Source organism: Hypanus sabinus, chromosome 10 (genome assembly GCF_030144855.1).
Source record: "Hypanus sabinus isolate sHypSab1 chromosome 10, sHypSab1.hap1, whole genome shotgun sequence".
NCBI lineage: Eukaryota > Metazoa > Chordata > Chondrichthyes > Myliobatiformes > Dasyatidae > Hypanus > Hypanus sabinus.
The window spans coordinates 97,323,044-97,344,651 of record NC_082715.1 but is presented as its reverse complement, the minus strand read 5'-3'; the positions used below and the strand labels follow the sequence as shown (position 1 = coordinate 97,344,651).

Genomic DNA, 21,608 nt, shown 5'->3' with positions numbered 1-21,608 from the left:
AATTAAAAGCAAACAAAAACAATAGTGCAAATAATCATAAACTATATACAATGAGGTCCACCTCATTGAATGTACAGGTGGACTTGATTTATAATAGACTAAAATTCATAAGACTGATGGCATACGGAAAGAAACTGTTCTTGTACCTATTTGTCCTGGCATACAGTGATCTAAAGTGCCTACCAGAAGGAAGGAGTTGGAACAGGTGATGTCCAGGGTGTGATGGGTCTACAATAATGCTGCTTGCTCGCTTCCTGACTCCTGGACAGAGGGCAGCTTCACACCAATAATCTTTTTCCACAGCCCTCACGGTTCTTTGGAGTTTATTCTTGTCTTGTTTGGTAGCTGATCCAAACCAGACAGTGATGGACGAACAGAGAACAGACTGGATTATTCCTGAATAGAATTGAATCAGCAGCTCCTGAGGCAGGTTGTACTTCCTGAGTTGATGTAGGAAATACAACCTCTGCTGGGCCTTTTTGATAAGAGTGTCCATGTTGGGTGTCCACTTCAGGTCTGAAGTTAACCTAAAATTAACTTCCAGTGCCATGGTGGAATTTGAAGTTGGGTTTCTGGATTGTTGGTTCAGGTCTCAATCACTGCCGCATCATTGCATCATTCAGTTACTCAATTGGTTCAGGTAAGTTTCTGACAAGTCTTAATCCCCAGTGCCTTTTTGATGTGAGTTACAGTGACGAATGTCATTGAATGCCAAGCGCCATGTATAAATCCTTTCCTTTCAGAAGTGGTCATTGTCCAATAATTGTCTGGCACAAACATTAACTGTACTTAATCCAGACCAGGTCTGTAGGTTGTACAGGTCATGCTCAATGCAGCCTTATACAGCTTTGTTAGCAAATTGGTTTAGCCTCCTCACTAGATTGACCAGAGGATTGGCCTCTCCCTTAGCCTCAAGCCTCTAAGTTGGCAAGTCCATAGGCCCTGTGTCTGTGAATCTAGAGCCCCAGAGGCCCAAAGTCTGGGTTACCTTCCTTGGGGTTGGAGGTGTGTGTGCGCGCACGGAAGTGGGAAACGGGGTTTGTGTTGCTGTTGTAAGTTGGCTACATGTTGTTTTGCTGAACATTCTAGGCATGCTCCATTGGTGCTTGAATGTGTGTCTTCATTTAAAGGCTGTCCGCCAGCACTTCCTAGATTGTGTTTGTTAACACAAACAATGTATTTCACACATTTCCATGTACATGTGATTAGTAAGTAAGTGAAAATCAAAATCCCCCTTTGCTGCTGCTGCTCCTCCTGTTCTGCAACCAAGTTGTGGACGGTTCAGCAAATCTCCACCCCTGTGTCTCCAGAGCCCTTTTACTCAAAAATGGTGTCCAGGATACCATGGCAGCTACACGTTTGGTTTGAGTATGAAGCCCTTGTTGGAGGCAGGAGTTAGGTTCATAGCTGCCTTTTAGGAAGTGGACTTTGCAGATGAGACTGCTAATCCCCACTCATCCAAAAGCAGGTGATGGTGATCTGCCTTCTTCACCCACTGCAGTCTGTACTTGTACATTGACACAGGATTTTGACCCAGTGACAATAATGGGATGTTAGCTCATCTGAAAGCCACATGTTTACCATGCATTATGGCTGAAAGGTAACAGGTACAGCTGAGTATGTGTTCTGCACTGCCCGGTGTGAGGAATTCACCACACAGATCATCCATTTGTGGTCCAGGCTAATTCACCAGATGAGTGTTCTTTCTACTTCACCAGGACTGCAGCTGGACAAGAAGGCAGCTCACTACCCCTTTTCAAGGGAAGTAAATGCTAGTTGTGATAGCAATGTCCCTTTCCAAAAGTAAATAATGAAGTTTCTTTCTCTCTTCCAACATTTATAACAAGATCATCTAACTAGCAAGGACCACCTCTCCTACATCTCAGGCTCCATCTCAGGAGAGAAGACCACAATGTGCACAGGACCTTCTAGTATGTAAGGTCACTGTAGATAATGAGGCTGTCACCGGATGGAAGGAAAGTTAACAGGCAAATGTGAAACAATATGGGGTGGGGTGGCCCTGTTGGTGAGGAATGAGATTCAGTCCTTAGCAAGAGGTGACTTGGGAACAGGGGAAGTAGAGTCTGTGTGGATTGAGCTGAGGAACAGTAAGGGTAAAAAGACCCTAATGGGTGTTGTGTACAGGCCCCCAAACAGTAGCATCGATATTGGGTACAAGTTGATTAGGGAGTTAACATTGGCATGTGCTAAAGGTAATGCAGTCGTTATGGGAGATTTCAACATGCAGGTGGACTGGGAGAATCAGGTAGGTGCTGGACCCCAGGATAGGGAGTTTGTGGAGTTGGAACAGCTTGTGCTTGAGCCAACCAGGAGCGAGGCTATTTTGGACTTGGTGATGTGTAATGAACAGGAATTGATAAGTGATCTTGAAGTAAAGGAGCCATTAGGAAGTAGTGATCATAACATGATAAGTTTTTATCTACAATTTGAGAGGGATAGGGGCAGATCAGAGGTGTCAGTGTTGCAATTAAATAAAGGAGACTACGGAGCCATGAGGGAAGAGCTGGCCAAAGTTAAATGGGCGGATGCCCTGGCAGGAAAGACAGTGGCAGATATTCTTGGGCATAATACAAAAGATACAAATGCAGTTCATTCCAATGAGAAGGAAGGATTCAAAGAGGGGGAAGGGGCCACAGTGGTTGACAAAGGAAGTCAGAGATTGTATAGCATTGGGCTAAGATGAGTGGGAATACAGATGATTGAGAAAGTTTTAAGGAACAGCAGATCTTAACTAAAAAAGCAATACGGAGAGAAAAAATCAGGTATGAGCTCAGTCTAGCCAGGAATATAAAAGGGGATAGCAAAAGCTTTTTTAGCTATGTGAAGAGAAAGAAGATGGTTAAGAACAATGTTGGCCCCTTGAAGAATGAATTGGGAGAAATTGTTATGGGAAACAGGGAAATGGCAACAGAATTTAATGCATACTTTAGATCTGTCTTCACCAGGGAGGACATAAGCAATCTCCCAGATGTATGGATGGGCCAGGGTCATAAGATATCAGAGGAACTGAGACAGATTGACATTAGGAAAGAAACTGTGATGAATAGACTGGTAGGACTGAAGGCTAATAAATCCCCGGGTCCAGATGGTCTGCATCCGAAGGTTCTAAAAGAGGTGGCTCAGGAAATTGCGGATGCATTGGTAATCATTTTCCAATGTTCCTTAGATTCAGGATCAGTTCCTGAAGATTGGAGAGTGGCTAATGTTGTCCCACTTTTCAAGAAGGGAGGGAAGGAGAAAACGGAGAACTATCGCCCTGTTGGGCCTAACGTCAGTCGTGGGGAAGATGCTTGAGTCCATTATTAAGGACGAAATAGTGACACATCTAGATGGCAGAAATAGGATTAGGCCGAGCCAGCATGGATTTACCAAGGGCAAATCATGCTTGACTAATCTGTTGGAGTTTTTTGAGGGTGTAACAAGGATGTTATATGAGGGTAAGCCAGTGGATGTTGTGTACCTAGATTTTCAGAAGGCATTCGATGAGGTGCCACATAGGAGATTGGTGAGTAAAATCAGAGCTCATGGCATTGGGGGCAGGGTTTCAACATGGATAGAAACTGGTTGGCAGATAGAAAGCAAAGGGTAGCAGTGAATGGGTGTTTCTCAGACTGGCTGGAGGTGACTAGTGGGACCACAGCTCTTTACGATTTATGTCAATGATTTAGATGAGGGCATTGAAAACTATATCAGCAAGTTTGCTGACGATACTAAACTGGGTGGCAGTGTGACATGCGAAGAGGACGTTGGGAGAATACAGGGAGACTTGGATAGGCTGAGTGAGTGGGCAGATACTTGGCAGATGTCATTCAATGTGAATAAATGTGAAGTTATCCACTTTGGAAGCTGGAACAAGAGGGCAGAGTATTGTCTGAACGGTGTCGAGTTAGGTAAGGGAGAAATGCAAAGAGACCTAGGAGTCCTAGTTCACCAGTCAATGAAGGTGAATGAGCAAGTGCAACAGGTAGTGAAGAGGGCAAATGGAATGTTGGCCTTTGTTACAAGGGGAATTGAATACAAGAGCAAGGATGTTCTTTTGCATTTGTACAGGGCCCTGGTGAGACCACACCTGGAATATTGTGTACAGTTTTGGTCTCCAGGTTTAAGGAAGGACATTCTGGCAATTGAGGAAGTGCAGCGTAGATTCACTAGGTTGATTCCTGGGATGGCAGGGCTGTCTTACGCAGAGAGATTGGAGAGATTGAGCTTGTACACGCTGGAATTGAGGAGATTGAGAGGGGATCTGATTGAAACGTTTAAGATAATTAAAGGATTTGATAGGATTGAGGCAGGAAATATGTTCCAGATGTTGGGAGAGTCCAGTACCAGAGGGCATGGATTGAGAATAAGAGGTCAGTTATTTAAAACAGAGTTGAGGAAGAGCTTCTTCTCCCAGAGAGTTGTGGAGGTGTGGAATGCACTGCCTCGGAAGATGGTGGAGGCCAATTCTCTGGATGCTTTCAAGAAGGAGCTGGATAGATATCTGATGGATAGGGGAATCAAGGGATATGGGGACAAGGCAGGGACTGGGTATTGATAGTGAATGATCAGCCATGATCTCAGAATGGCGGTGCAGACTCGAGGGGCCGAATGGTCTACTTCTGCACCTATTGTCTATTGTCTATTGTCTAATATCTTGTTTTCTACAATGTGAGGAATGAAGAACACTGATTACTAAAGTGGCAAATGAAAATTCATTTCAAAGGACAATAATAAAAAGATGGTTATTTTGTTGAAGATTTTTGGCACTGGAATCAGAATCAGGTTTAATGTCGGCATAGGTCGTGAAATTGTGACTTCGCAGAAGCAGTACAATGCAATACATAATAGAGAAAAAACTATGAATTACTGTAAGTATATAAGAGCTAAGATCCTGTGGGACTCTCAGATACAGACTGATAAGCAGGTACTGACCAACCAACCAGAACAAGGATCAGAAGAAAGCAATAGTAATAGATGTGGCAATCCAGAATTACAGTAACATCAGGAAGAAAGAATATGAGAAGCTGGAGAAATACCAGGGCTTGAAAGAGCAGATAGAGAAGACGTGGAAGGTTACATCCAGAGTAATCCTGGTGGTGATGGGAGCAGTTAGAGATGTGGCACCTGGATTGGGAGAGTGGTTCCAACAAACCCTGGGAAGAACATCTGAGATCTCAGGCCAGAAAAGTGCACTACTCAGAACAGCAAGGATGCTGCACTGAACCCTCAAGCTCCCAGGCCTCGGGTACAGAACCTGAGATTGAACCTGGGAAAATACACATACACTCACCCCTTAAGGGGTGAGAAAAAATATGTTTTGAGTAGTTAAGTAAGTAGTGCAAATGCAAAAATAGAAATAAAAAAAGTAGTTCAGTAGTATTCATGGGTTCAATGTCCATTCGCAAATCAGATAGCAGAGGAGAAGTTGGTGTTCCAGTGTGTGTGCCTTCAGGATTTTGTACCTCCTTGCTGATGGTGGCAATGAGAACAAGGCATGACCTGGGTGATAGGGGGGTCCTTAATGATGGACATCGCCTTTTTGAGGGATTGCTCCTTGAAGATGTCCCGGATATTATGAAGGTTAGTGTCCATGATGGACCTGACTTAAGTTTACAACTCTTTGCAGCCTGTATCGATCCTGTGCAGTAGCACCCTCTTCCCTTCCCCCACACTCCGCAATACCAGACGGTGGTGCAGCCAGTTAGAATGCTCTCCACAGTATGTCAATAGAAATCTTTGAGTATTTTTTGTGGCATACCAAATCTAGGGAATCCAGCATCTGTCTGTAAAGGAGGGATGGAAATCAAAACTAAAGCTGCAGGTGCTAGAAATCTGAAATACAAAATGAAGATGCTTGATAAACAGCCGATCAGGTGACATTATGGAAAGAGAAACAGTTTCAGCTCTGGGAACCTTCAGAATTGATGAAGGTTTGTCTACGTAGCACGGTGGTTGGGAGAGAGCAATGGATGGAACATGATGTCTGTCTTTGAAAGGGTGAAATAATGCAGCAGTTAGGGGCTTTGTGTAATGTGTGCTAATTCTGGGCAGTTGTGTAGCTGGCCTTCTGGGACTCATTTAGTTTTCCTCTTTCTTGCTTCTGATGAAGCATCCCTTAACTGTTCCCTGTTCACTGAAGCTGCCTGCCCTGTTGAGTTTTTCCAGTATTTTCTGTTCTATTTCATAAATATTTTAGAAATGTTTTCCTTCAGCTTTTTATTTTCAGCTGTATTGTCTATATCCTATTTGTGCCAAAACCTAATTTCCATTGAACCGAGTAGCTTACAAGCCACTTCAACCAGGATGATAGGACCATGTCGGCACACTGGATGGGAATAGTATAGCTCCTCCCCTAAATGACATCACTATCATGGATGAGCTTCTACAGCAGTCTGATAGTGTGTTGGTAACCATTACTCTCATTTCACACGGGGTGGTAGTTAAATAGAGAAAACTGCTAGAAGAAATGGTAGAGGCAGATACAATTGATGCACATCCATGATTTGTAGGAGATCTGAATAGGAAAGGGGTAGAGGGATATGGGCCTAATATGCACAGGTGGGGCTGACACTGGCATCATGTCAGCGGGGGTGAGTTAGGCCAAAGGGTCAGTTTCTGTGCTGTACAGTTCTATGACTCCATATGACTCTATGACTATGGATTTGGGTCCAATGTAGGAATATGAGATTGCCATGGATGGGCTTCCCAATCAGCCAGGACAAGTTGGATGGAAGGGAATGTTTTCTGCACAGTACAACTATATGATTCTATGATTACTACAAACATTCTTTTTATTTACACCCAATATCACTTTGGTGAGGTTAGAATAGAAGGCCTTGGCTTGTTGGTCTTCATTATTCATTCAATAATTTAACCATGGTGCTACCATGTTACTCCTTGATACTTTTTAATCTGCTATTACTAAAACATCTCTGCAGGATGAATTGTTACAACTCAGAAGAAAAAAGCTGGAGTAAGTCAACGGATCAGGCAACATTGATGGAGGGAAGTGGATGGTTGAAGGGGTATAGCAAGAGCTGGCAGGGAATAGGTGGATCCAGGCGAGGGAGGTGATAGGAGGGTAAGCGGGGAATGGCAATGGTCTCAGAAACGGGGGGGGGGGGGGGGGTGACAGCTGAAGACGATGGATTTGATGGGAAAGGGCTGTGGACCATGGAATATCAGGAGGGGTACCTGTGGGAGGAGGGTGGGGGATGGGGGGAGAGGGTGGGGGTGCCAGATGGATTGGGAGGAGGTAGGAAAAAAAGGGGCAGTGGGGGAGCAGTTACTGGAAATTGGAGAACTGGTGTTCATGCTGCCAGGTTGTCGACTACTCCAGGCAGAATATGATGTGCTATTCTAGTTTATATTTAGCAATGGGATAGGCCAAGGACAGATACGTTGGTGTGGGAATACAAATTAAAAAGGCTGGCAACTGGGAGATGCAAACAGCCAGGAAAGGCTGAGAAAGGATGCTCAGGGAATTGGTCACCCAATCTATGTCCAGTCTCACCAAAATGTGAACTGTGATTTAAGAATGAAGTTTTACTTGCCTTTAATTAAAATCAGCAAAATGTAAAGCAAAAAGGTCATATGTAACTTGGTCTGATGTAAACATTGTCACAAAATGCCTGGATATAACCTCAGGTCATTGTTTGTCCTATTTTTTCATTGCCTTGTGATAGACTAAATCTGAAGCTGGACAGGACAGTATCTTCAGGCAGAAGGCCAAAGCAATGGAAATGTATGAGGAACATCAATTACAAATCTCGGGTGCAAATACTGTAAACTGTGCACTATCTACTTTCCATCCATTTGTACTGGACATTCAGTAGCTAAATAATGATATGTCTCTTATTACATTTTGGTCCTATTTGTCATTATTTAGATAATTCCAATTTTTTTGTAGAATATTCTGTACTGTTAGGAAGCTTCTGGCAAAGTATTGTACACCTTCATGAAATCCTCCAGGCAATTCACTTCTAGCAAACTGACAGCGTAATGAAGTAAGTTTCTCCAGCAAGGTTGTCAGAGCTGTTTTACCTACTCCAGCAGAACTGGCCCTTACCCCTCCCTCCTCAACACCCTGAGCATGAGAGGAGCCTGATTGTTTGAAAGTGAGAGCTTTTCCTTGCAAATTGAGGCTCAAAGTAGTAAACCTGATCTGCTTAAAGCCGTGACTTTCAAGATCACGTCCAGCAGACATGGGAGCTCGTGTTCCAGTCACATAGTAACAGCCCCTGCTGCTGGTGTGTGATTCAGTTGCACAGGGTCCAATGGCACCATTCAGATTCCTAGTCTATTCAAAGTGGAGATCATTAATTCAGTACCCGCTCGCCCTACTGTACACAGATCCTTGGGCAATGTCTTCATAGGAAAATATGGATCACATGGGAAGGGCAGTAGGTGCTTTACATTTTGGACATGTTTTGCTGTTACATCACCAGTTTAGTCTTCCCTTACTTTAGGTTTAAATAAGACACAAGTCCAAGTGGAGCAGGGGACTAATGTAAATTGCAAGTACATCGGGATTACATCACTGGACATGCACAACATTATAAACTAACATTTGGCAAAGGCAAGGAAGCTTGCTTTTTCATAGTGCACCCTTCCAGCTTCTTTTGACCTCTGTGTTATTAAGCACCGGGAATTAAGAACTGAACCACTCGCATACCTGCAGAGTTTGCATTATTCCATTCTTTTGCACGTGTTTCTGTATTTATTATTGCCTTGTGTACTGTTCACTCTGGTGGTATAATGGCCGAGTTAACTCTCCAGATTTAATTCAGGGTCTCTGGTACTTATCCAACCCCTCAGAACATAGAACATTACAGCACAGTACAGCCCTTTGGCCCACAATGTTGTGCTGACCTTTTACCTACTCTAAGATCAATATAATCCTTACCTCCCACTAGCTGTTGAGCTTGTTACTGCATAAAGAACTTCGGGCTGTCAGGAACTGTGGAGCCAAACAAAGAAGTGCTTCCATCACATTGAATAGGAGTCTATTGGCAGTCTACCAACCCCAGACACTCCCCAGGAATGGCTCAGACTGACCCTGATGGCCAAGGAGCACCCCTCAATCTCACACTGCCGCACAACGGCAACTGCGTAGCTCACGTCAGCCCGCCCTTTTTCCAAACCCTCCCAGGCAGCCATGCAACTTGATAGTCGTGTATGAGATTATAAGAGGTATTGATAGAGTGAACAGGCAGCACCTTTTTCCATGGACATCAATGGCCAATATCAGAGGACATCTATTCAAGGTGAGTGGAGGAAAGTTTAGTGGCAATGCCGGAGGTAGTTTCTTTCTAAACACAGCGTGGTTGGTGCCTGGAATGCACTGCTAGATGTGGTGGTAGAAGCTGACACAATTGGGGCATTTAAGAGACTTTTAAATAGGAACGTGAACATACGGAAGTTGAAAGGTTATGGGTTGTGTGGCAGTGAAGGATGAGTGGGTTTGTATAGGTTAACAGTACTGCTCTGAAACCAGTGGTTCACTCCAGTTTTCCTTGCAGCAAGTGTAGAGGACGATGGTTTACTCCAGGTTCTATGTGCAGCATTCGAGGGTGGGCAAGGCTTATGTGTGCAGCAATAGGAAGGGCAGGGATTCAGGCCAAGATTTTCCTCGAAGCAGAGAGAAAGGGCAGGGTTTGGCAGCAGATTCCTGACACATAAGTTTTATACCTCTAAGCCTATGGAGTTGAGGAACACAACCACTATAATAAATCAGTGAACTGCAGGGTTGAGTGAAATTAACATTAACGTGTAAACGGTAATGAAATGACTACAGTTCAGATGCTAATTGGGATGTCCGATTCTTAGCTGTCACCCAGGAGAAGGTGTCTGTTGACAGTAGCTAGTAAACATGGTATATGAGGTACTTGTAAATGGTGCTATGGATATATAGAAGGTATTCTTGTAAAGGAATCATTTGCTGCTTTTGAGTACAGTATTGACAATATATTCCTGTAATTTGATCCCTGTATGCAGAGGGCATAGAAATGCAAGATATCTGAATGTGTTTCTGAATGAGTGAAAGGTCAGTCCTGTAAAGTAATACGTGACCGTTCATGGAAGCTGAGAAAGTGTCACTTAATACAGAACCACTGGATACTGTGGAGTCTGTGGAGCATGTAGGGAAGGGAACGAATGCCAATTGCATAACCAATACTTGAGTGAAGTGTTAGCAGTAATATCTAGATACTGCTGAAAAACATTTAATTAATAATGCTGTGTTCACTAATGCTATCTGCACTTTGATATTAATACCTGTATCCAATAGGACTGGACCTAAAATGTCTTCCTAACAGCTGGTATTCAAATATAAGAAACACATGCGGTTTTCTCATGCTTTTCATGACTCCTAAGTACATTACTGGTGACAATGTACTTGAGAAGTTTAATTAGAAAGCAAGAAAATGCTGAAAATCTGAAATATAAGCAGTAAATGCACCAAACACTCAGCAGGTCAGGCAGCACCTCTGGAAAGAGACTGCTGAAAAGAACAACAGCAGAGCTGCCCTGTTTTGATACAGAGGAAGTGAGTTACCCAAGTTGTTGAATTCAGTATTGAATTTGAAAGGCAGCTACGTTGTGGTGCTATTCCTCAAGCTGCCGTTGGCCCTAGTTGAGCAGTGTACGAAGTCTCAGACAGAGAATAATGGTGTATGACAGGGCTTATTGTTGAGACTGCTTCTTTTTACATCGTAGGTCAATGAGTTAGATGACAGAATTGATGGCTTTGTCGACAGTTAGGCAGATGATACGATAGATGGAGGAGCAGATGGTGTTGAGGAAGCAGGGAATCTGCAGAAGGACTTAGACAGATTAGGAAAATGGGCAAAGATGTAATACAACGTGGGAAGTATATGAACATGCACTTTGGTAAAAGGAATAAAGGCATAGACTATTTAACAAATGGGAAAAAAAATTCAGAAATCAGTTGTGAAGTGATTTAGGAGTTCTTGTGCAGGGTTCCCTGAAGGTTGAGTCAGTGGTGAAGAAGGCAAATGCAATATTAGCACTCATTTCAAGAGGACTAGAATATCAAAGCAAGGATGTAAGGCTGAGGCTTTATAAAGCATTGGTCAGATATTTTGGGTCCCTTACCTAAGAAAGCATGTGCTAGCATTGGAGAGGATCCTGAGGAGTTGCACGACATTGATCCAGAGAATGAAAGAGTTAACATATGAGGAGCATTTTATAACTCAGTCTGTATTAGCTGGAGATTAGAAGAATGAGGGAGGATCTTACTAAACCTATTGAATATTGAAAGGCCTAGATAGAGAGGACATAGCAAGGATGGTTGCTATAGTGGGGGAGTCTAGGACCAGAGGGCACAGCCTGAATAGAAGGACATTCCTCTAGAACGGGGATGAAGAGGAATTTTTTTACCCGATGATGGTGAATCTGTGGAATTCATTGGCAAAGATGACTGTAGAGGGCAAGACCTCAGGTATATTTAAAACAGAGGGTGATAGGTTCTTAATTAGTAAAACTGTATGGAGAGAGATAGTAAATCAGCCATGATGGAATGGTGGAACAGACATCTGCTAAATGGCCATATTCGGATTTTTGTACTATGATTTTATGGACTTAAATCATTACTTTAGTTAGGATGTTTAAAGGAAGCAGACCCTAGGAACTCGCCTAGCTACAAACTACAGCAGCTCTGTGGATGCTATAGCAACCTAACCGGAACCAGCTGTCTGACTTCAGGTTTGTATATTTTCAAGTACATTAGAAACATAGAAACAGAAAACCTAAGCACAATACAGGCCCTTCAGCCCACAAAGCTGTGCCGATCATGTCCTTACCTTAGAGATTACCTAGGGTTACCCATAGCACACTATTTTTCTAAGCTCCATGTACTATTTTCTTTTCAAGAGTTGCTGTCACATCCACTTCCACGCAAACAGCTGTAAAGCCCAGAGCACACATGCAGCACGCTAATGGGTTTGACTCCAAAAGTTACAACTGGGTCAACAATCATGGCTCAGGCAGGTACCTTGTGCTTGCTTCTTCTGTGACTGTGCTTGACCTGATCATCTGAATGATTTCATTAGTTTTGAGTGGACAACCCTAATGGGATATTTCAATAAAATTGAATTTGTTTTGTTGGTTGCGTGCTGTTGCCTCTGCTTAGTATCACAATGTACATTGAGTCAGAGGTTCAGTTTTTCTAGTCTCCTATGTAAATTGTAGTGCTTAGCCAGCTAATCCAGCAGAACAGATATCCAATGCAGAGACGACAATGACTACCTGAAGACAGGTTGAGAACTGAAAAGTTGCAATAAGGCATATACATATATGTATATATGTATATGTATATATGTGTGCACATCTCCCCTCTATCTCTATCTCTCTGTATGTATGTATACACGTTGAGATGCATTCTTGTTTGTTTAAACAGTTCACCATTATCTCCTGGCTGCTGTTTTGCTTTCAACTATTTTTAATATTTTAAAGTTACAAACCATAACACATGACCAAAGTATGAGGTACGAATTGCACTGTTTAATATTAGCCCACCTCAAATATATATTCCTTTAACTGGTTCTATTGCAAAACTGGTTGTGCATTTCCCCATCTGATAAACTCTTGTGTTCAGAAGTGATGAAAGGGAAAAGCCCTGTTTAATGTAGTAATACAGCTCGGTGGGGGGGTGGGGGTGGTGACAGTGTTCAGAGTTCAATTCTGTCATCATCTGCGAACAGTCTGTACATCCTCCACGTAGGTTTTCTCTGGGTGCTGAAGTTTTCTCCCGTTGTCCAAAGACTTAACCCATTAGTTGGTTAATTGGTCATTATAAATTGTTCTAAGACTAGGCTAGAGTTAAATTGAGGGTTGCTGGGTAGCACAGCTGAAAGGGCCCATTCTGCACTGCAGCTCAATAAATAGTAAATTTAAATATTCAAAATTGAATGTGAATATAAGTTGCTGAGTTACAAATTGCTATAAGTTTCACATTGCACATTTAGATGGAGATGTAATGTAAATATTTTTACTCCTCATGTACATGAAAGATGTAAGTAATAAAATCAATTCAATTCAATTCAATGATGGTTTAGTCAACCAAATGCAGCAGAACAGATATTGACCCAGCAGGCACATTGATTTGATGAAAAGCATCGAGATGTTCCTAAAATCTAAACAATCCCAAAAGTAAGAATATTATATACAAGCTTTATAGTTGAAGTCTGAAACTATCATTTGAACATAACAGAGCATGCTTCTAAAGCAGTTGTGTCTGACAACACCCCCTTATGGTAGTACATAGATTTAAGAGTTATCTTAATTTGAGTTGTCAGATTCTGTGTATTAGGTATCTCCAATGATGGTACCTTTACTGAGCGCTGCCTTGTACTTAGTTGGCATTTTGTGCTGTATCTGTAATTTATTACTGCTTTCATTTAATATACCCTATCTCTTATTTTAATGAAGCTATTACTCGGCTTAAAATTAACAAGCCAACAGTTTTGCAATAGAACCAGTTAAAGGAATATATATTTGAGGTGGGCTAATATTAAACAGTGCAATTCGTACCTCATACTTTGGTCATGTGTTATGGTTTGTAACTTTAAAATATTAAAAATAGTTGAAAGCAAAACAGCAGCCAGGAGATAATGGTGAACTGTTTAAACAAACAAGAATGCATCTCAACGTGTATACATACACACAGAGAGATAGAGATAGAGGGGAGATATGCACACATATATACAAATACAAATGCTATATGTGTGTACAAATACATACTGTACAAAGTATACTATATAATATAACTACGATGTAGGCATCCATAACGTAGTAAATTTTAAATTGTCCCATTCATGCCCAGAGGTTGAATTGCCGTGGAGGATTTCTTACTCTTGTGGGATCATCTTTTCTGACATGGGGGGGGGGGGGGGTCATTCTGCTTGACAGGTGAGACTTGTGGCTATGAAAATAATCTCAGTTTCTGGGGTCTCTTTCTTGGTAGTTGTTGGAGATCACTCTGAGATTGCAGGAAGTAGTTCCAATAGCTCCAAATACCTTTCTTCTTTTCTCAGCATTTTTCTCTGGATCTACTTCAATTCTTTTCTGGTTTTCAACTTCTTGTCATTCTTTTTCTCACCTGCCTTTTTCTTCACATTTCTTGTCAATTTCTGAATTTCCGAATTTCTTAAGAAATTAATCCTCTTCTATTTACATAGCATTAATGTCATCCTCCTCTTCTTTCTTCAATGTGCATCTTGTTCGTGGAAGTGTATTCAGTTGCTCCCTTTATAAACTAATCTGTCCTCCAAGTTTTTTTCATCCACAATATCATCTGACAAATCCTTTCTTTTTCTATCTCAATTATCTCATGTCATTTTGGCCTTCCATTCATCCTGCTGAACTTTCGTCTTTGCACCTACTTCTACAAACGGCTTTTTTCCCCCACTTGAAGTTCTTGCAATAACCTTAATGTTGGATATCTGCAGGCTTCAGTTCAGTATCAATGCAAGCTGTCCTTCTGTTAGGAGCTGTGTTTGAATGCTTTCTTGTAAGATTCCACAAACTAAACTATCTCTCAATGTATCATTAAGCCTTTTACCAAACTGACAATGCTTAGACATTATCTTCAATTCAGCTGCATGTGCTGAAATGGACTCCCCTTTCTTTTGATTCCACTTCTGAAACCTAAAGCAATTAAGAATAGTTTGGTTCCAACTGTTCCTATGTTACTTTCACAGTATCACCAAAGCTCATTTTGGCTGGTTTGGTTGGAACAGTTAAACTTCTAAGCAAACTATATGCCTTTAAATCTAATGCATTCTGCAAAATTGGCACTTCCTTATTGCTATTTCATTTGCTTCAAAATACTGCCTAATTTGCTCAGTGTATAAAATCCAGTTATCTGTTGCATCAAACCCATCTATCTTTCCGAAGTAGCCAGGCATTTCTGCTCTTTTTTAAAAAATTATTATTATCCCCTGGTTTATGAACCAGTGGATTCTTCCATTTACTTTCATTTTTTATAAATTCGATAGTCTTTTCAATAGCAAAGAAAATGTGCTCCTCCAAAGCAGGAAAAGTGGCCACGCTTTTTTTAAAGTCAACAATTTCCCACTGTGCTTTTTCTTAACTTGTATGCTGTGCTTCAACAAATAAGTAGTCATCCCAGATCCATTTAAAAATACGTTGTCATCTCTATTATGTTTTCCAACTTCAAAGCATTAAAACTAATTGAAAGCAAAACAAGTAGCCAGGAGATAAATGTGTGTAGTTTAGGTTACTTTTGATGAGGTGTCCAGATATGATTTGGTGGTGTGATAATGTGTGTCATTCACGTACTACTTGCATATAGCCATGATGAATTATTTAAATGAACAAGAATGCTTAATCAAACTATATATTTACAATATTACTGAAATACTAAATACACAACATTGTGCATATGCAATAAAAGTCTATATTTGGCTTTGCTTGATTTTCCAAGCACAGAAGCAAGAGATCGCTTAAGCTATGCGACAAAAAGAAGTTCACATAGATTTAAAATTCTATAAATTGGACTGTGTATCAATCTCATTCCTATATCAAAGATCATGTGATTGGTAAAATCAGACTCTAAACTGATAACTTACAATGTAAACATTATAAAAATAGTTAGTGGGAGTTTATTGACTTGTGTATCTGTACAGTTATATCTCTTAAATATCTTACTAAGAATTTTTTTTTCTGAGAGATATGTGGTACCACAGCATCATGAAAATGCATTAGTTTGACTTGTTTACACTGAACATAATTTCATAATTATGTACTTGTTCTACAAGTTTACATATTTTTCTTATAGTCTTTCTCTGTTACATGCACCCCTAGTTTATGTGTTACTTGAAAATTTTTCAATATTTCTGATTTAGATCTGGATCTCTTAGATTTGTGGTAAATAACAGTCCACAACACAATCATGCCCTTAGTTCTAATAAAGAAGCTCTAATTCCTGGGCCTTTGTACCTCCTTCTGCAATTGGATCCTTGACTTCCTCACCAGGAGATCAGAAATATATAGTGTGGATCGGAAATAACATCTCCGATGGATGGATGCATTTTTAGCCCACTAATCTACTTTCTCTAAAGCTATGATTGTGTTTCTAGGCACAACTCAGACACCATCTACAAATTTGCTGACACCACAACTATTGTTGGCAGAATTTCGGATGGTGATGAGGAGGCGTACAAGAGCAAGATTGATCAGTTGGTTGAGTGTACCAACCTTGCACTCAACATCAGTAAGACCAAGGAAATGATTGTGGACCTAAGGATGGGGACGTTGTGGGCATACTCACCAGTCCTCATTGAAGGATCAGAAGTGGAAAGGGTGAGTAGTTTCTGAGGATCTATGCCGAGCCTAACATATTGATGTAATAACAAAGAAAGCATGACACCAGCTATTTCTCATTAAGAATTTGAGGAGAATTGTTATTTCACCAAAAGGTGCAAGCAAATTCCTTGACAGCGCCCCTTCTTTTTATATTGGCTATCTTCCTTTCCAATTGAAAAGAAGTGTCTCAACCTGAAACATCAACTGTCCATTTCCCTTCGTAAATGCTGTTGAGTTCCTTTAGCTCATTTCTGTGTTGCTGCAAACTGGATTGAATGCAATCAAGATTGCTAAGGGATTCAGGGGTAGACCTCACTGAAGTGTTGTATACTTCAGGTGGTGGTAAACTTTATTCATATTTTTAAAAAAGGTAGGGAAGAAAAAATATAAGAATTGTCATTAGTCAATGTAACATTGGAAGGTTTTAGAAAATATAGTTGGGGAGAGAAACACCAGCCAGTTGACCAATAAAGATAAATCTGCACAGGTCTTATAATGAGGCTGTAATTGTAATTGGCAGAGAAATGAAACAAAAGGTTTGTGCTGAATGTAAAAGCAAAATAATCCAGATGCTAGAAATCTGAAATAAAAACAGAAAATGCTGGAAAGCTCAGCAGACCAGATCAATGACCTTTCATGACAACAGTTGTGTTGAATGGCTGTTTTTTATCAGGCTGGAGAAAAATATGCAGTGGCATTCCAGGATTTCATACTGGAGCAGCCCTTTTTGCATTATTCTTTAATGACTTAGATGTAAAGGTGCAGGGTGAGTGTTAGAAATATCCAGACACAATGAAACAGTTTGGTAAATAGAGTGAATTAAAGAACTAGGTTTAAAGAAAACAGTGACTGCAAGGGAACGGGCCAACACATTGCAGATAAGATCCAGTAGTGGAAAGAATGGTAATTCATTTTTAGCAAGAATCAAGAGAATCAATTTTTAGCAAGATCAAGGAATCAATCCATGCAAAAAGGTGCAATATTAAGAGCAGTCAAGAAGTGAATGACACGAGGAGTGTGCAGGAAAATATTTGAGATGACATGACAGGTTAAGAATTCAATCTTGGAAATGGAGTCCAGTAATGATTTTAAAAATTATTTTTCTGTGACAGGATATCATTATTTTTCTCCTCCTTGGTGAAACACAAGACTGTTTCCAGATCATTTCATGTTACTCCAGGAATTCAGCTAGGCAGTTCCACCTTGAGATGCTAAGGATGAAGTCTTCCTACACTGCCATTCTCCCTTTGTAGCACTGTGGGAAAACTTAACTTCTTTTTTAATCCCCTCCAGTTTCTATTGATGCACCACAGAAAGCATCTAATCTGGATGAATCACAGCTTAGCATAGAATGCTCTACCCGTGACTGCAAAAAATCTGCAGAAACCAGCCTCAGCTCTATGGACTCTGTCTATAGTTCTCACTGCTTCAATATAGCAGCCAGCAGAATTAAAGACACCATCTGCCCCAGATATCCTCTCTTCTTTTCTTCCTGCTTCCATCAGACAGAAGATATAAATGCCTGAAAGTACATACCACCAGGTTAGACAACTTCTATCCTGCTAATACAAGGCTGATATGAAATGATCTAGTGTTGGCGCGTGGCCTAGTGGGCAAGGCATCAGACTAGTAACCTGAAGGTCACTGGTTCGAGCCTCAGTTGAGGCAGCGTGCTTGTGTCCTTGACACTTAACAATTCATTGCCCTGCGACGTCACCGGTCCAAGCTGCATGGGTCCTAGTGCCCTTCCCTTGGACAACATCGGTGGTGTGGAGAGGGGAAGGCCTGCAGCTTGGGCAACTGCCGGTCTCCCAAACAACCCTGCCCAGGCCTGCACCCTGGAAACTCCAGGCGCAGATCCATTGTCTCTCGAGACCGACGGATGCCACCATGAAATGATCTATCATGAGCTTTGAGCTTATTGTCTACCTGCACTGCACTTTCTCTGTAACTAATAGCTCCTTATTTTGTACTGTGTTACTGTCTCACTTCGTGCTACCTCAATGCAATGTTGTAATGTACTAATCTGTATGGTTCCTTAGTACATGTGACAATAATAACACAATTTACCAGTGTTGCCTTAGGACAGTCTGTCACTGGGCACTTCCAGAATAATGCTAGATGAAGGTGGCTTATCAGGTTGGCCTTGTTCTGTATTCCATCCCCACGTGCTCCTTGAGTGCTCCAGTTTCTCACTGCCTGGCCCCTGAAGCTCTCAGTAGAGAAAGTCCTCCACTCTACACCACAGTGTAACAGTTAGCACATCACTCTACAATACCAGCAATCACCTATCAGTGATTACCAATTGCCACTGCTATCCATAAGGAGTTTAAATACTAACTCCTAGCTTAGCAGTTAACATAATGTTTGACAGTGCCAGCGATCCAGGTTCGATTCCTGCTACTGCTGCAAAGGGTTTCTATGTTCTCCCTGTGACTGCATGGCTTTCCTCCAGGTGCTCTGACTTCCATCTACATTCCAAAGACATGCAGGTTAGGATTAGTACATTGTGTGCATGGTATGTTGGTGCCAGAAGCAGGCCAACACCTGTGGGCTTACTCCAGCACATCCTTGAGGCAAATGATGCATTTCACTGTACATTTCGATGTATATGTGACAAATAGAGCGAATCCTCCCTAACCCTCAATGTAATCCCGCTTCCTCATTGTCCACCATCTCTCCACCACACCCATCATCTAATCTGACCATTGGAGTGTTGCTTTTCATTTTGCTGCCCCCTCTCTGATGGTAGCACAGGTTTAATCAGGGCCACAGTCACTGGCTTGTCCTAACTGTCCAATCCAAGATCAGGATGGACTATCCAACGGCAGGATTGAAGTTTACAACAGAGTGGGGAGGTCTATGACCTAAATGCTGATTGGCACCTCAGTGCAATGCCCATCTGCTACATCGTATTAATGCGCTAAAATTTCCACTACATAAGGATGCAATACCTGCAAGAAGAGAATGTCCAATTTGTATTGATCCCAGTACTGTTAAGGATATATTGGGAAGGAATGAGGGTTTTAGACAGGTTACAGAACAGTTTTATCAGAAGGGATTCACAATTGTGGAGCTGTAACTAAGTTCACAGCCCAGGGTAGCAGGAGTTATTCTCATTGAACAGAGAAGGCCAAGGCAGGGGCAGCTGTTTAAAATCATGAAGTGTTTACAGTAAATAAAATGAAACTATTTCAGTGACAAAATACTAAGTAACCACAGCACTCAAAGTAAGAGACAGTGAGGCATAATATTTTACAAAACAAGTGGCCAGAATTTGGAGTACCTGATTCATTTGTAGTCAGGTGAACACGTGAGGGAGAAAAGGCAGGGGAATGAAATAATTTCTTTGCCCTTCAAAGGAGTCGGTGCATGCTTTGAGGGCCAAGTGACTTCTTTCAATGTGATGTTTCTATTTTACCAGTGTTATTTCTGTCAGTTGAAGAGTTACTTTGACCTGTTCTAACTAATCAACCGGATTTGTTAACTCTTTTTCTCTTTCAATATGTGCTGCCTGACCTGCTGGATGTTCACTACACTTTCTACTTTTATTTCATAGTTTCAGCATTTATGGGTTTTGGATTTATCGAATAAAAGGTTATCAAGATGATCTCAGGAAAAACGTGTTGGGGCCCTGCAAAGCTGAGCAGTGCAACACTTGGTTCTGTGCTGAAGACTGCATGTTCTCCCATGTAACTGCTAAAATGACCTTTAAAAATATTGAAAGATTAAAGAGCTTTCATCTTATGTGGTAAGAGAAGCAATCTTGCAAATACTTAAACAAGCTTCTTTCAGTTGAGCGTAACATGGTGAATAAGTAGTTTGCTCAATTGGGATAATGTAATATTAGAGAATATTTTAAATGGCTGCCAACATAATAGAGTACAGCAGGTATTGTCATGTTCCTCATTATTCTTGGTTATTTTCTTCCTCATATTCAACTTACTTTGGATGACCATCATAGTGCTGAAGTGTTGAGGAACATGTTATTTGGCCTACAACAAGTTATGTTAATTACGAGCATATTAATTAATATGGTGAACTACCTGAAATTTACTTTAAAGATGGTGATGGATGTGCAGGGAGCTGACCAGATGAGTTCTATGGCATTTACCTATCTCTACCCCTCATAATTTTGTATACCTTTATCAACCCTCCCCTCATTCTCCTATGCTCCTCAGCATACAGTCCTCACCTAGTCCACCTTTCCCTACAACTTACGTCCTCAAGTCCCAGCTACATCATTGTAATTTTTCTTTGCGTTCTTTCAATCTTATTAATTCCAATCTTTCAATTTGTCCATGCTTACTGAGATACCTGTCTATGCTCATCCAACTTGCCTGTGGCCATAGTCCTCTCGACTTTTCTCCCATTTACCTGTTCAAATAACTTTTAAACACGGTAATTGTACCTGCCTCAAACACCACCTCTAGCAGTTTGTTCCATGTATCTGCCATTCTCTTGTGAAACCTTACGCCTCAGATACGCAGTGCTGGTCCCTGGATGGGTATTAAATCTTATCACTTCTAATAAGGTTCTACTCAATAGATTATTAACCCGGCCAGACAATAAAATGGAATCTAACCAGCTATCCTTAACATCCAATGATACTGCCCGACCTGCTGAGTTCATCTAGTACGTCTCCCAGCATCAAGCAGCATCTGTGGGGGAAATGAACAGTCGGGCCAGGAGAGGGGTCTCGGCCCCAAAGTCGGCTTGTCACTTCCTTCCTTAGAATGCTGTGTTCCTCAGTGTTTTGTATGCGTGTTACTTCGAAATATCTCCCCTTTTTCCGCCACCGCTGGGGCATGGAACACACTCTCCAACAATATTGCAACGTCGCAACACTTACCAGTGTATTCAGGAATACGGATCACCATCATCTCCTGAAGAGAATTAGGAATCGAGGAAGAATTTCGGGGCGTCGCCAGACACACGCATAGCCGCATACGTGAATAGATCTACTATTTTGCAGCTGGATGTAATCCTACCACAAAAATACACAGCATTGTTAAATTCCTGTGTACTTTATAGGACCTCGTAAAATAAATCTATTTATTTATTTTTACATCTTCCTCCGTTTTTGCTTCGAAATATTTCTTCACATCGTTGTAAACACGTTACATTGTTATGAAAAAAAGTTGCTCCTTAAAGCGCAGAGTTACATTAAATCGATGCTGGCTGTGAATACTTCGGTATAAAGGAAATGTGTCCATGGTGAAATAATGTGAAGTGAGTGCCTGTTGCCGCCTTAACTT

General features: G+C 41.3%; 1 long non-coding RNA gene across 1 annotated transcript in view; it reads right to left on the bottom strand.

Moving 5' to 3' along the window:
- The window catches only part of LOC132400873 (uncharacterized), a 33,268-nt gene that overhangs the window by 7,760 nt on the left and 3,900 nt on the right, over positions 1–21,608 (bottom strand). The window contains exon 2 of the long non-coding RNA XR_009514419.1: positions 21,203–21,337. This is a non-coding gene — a long non-coding RNA (uncharacterized LOC132400873). The remainder of the gene's footprint in view (positions 1–21,202; positions 21,338–21,608) is intronic.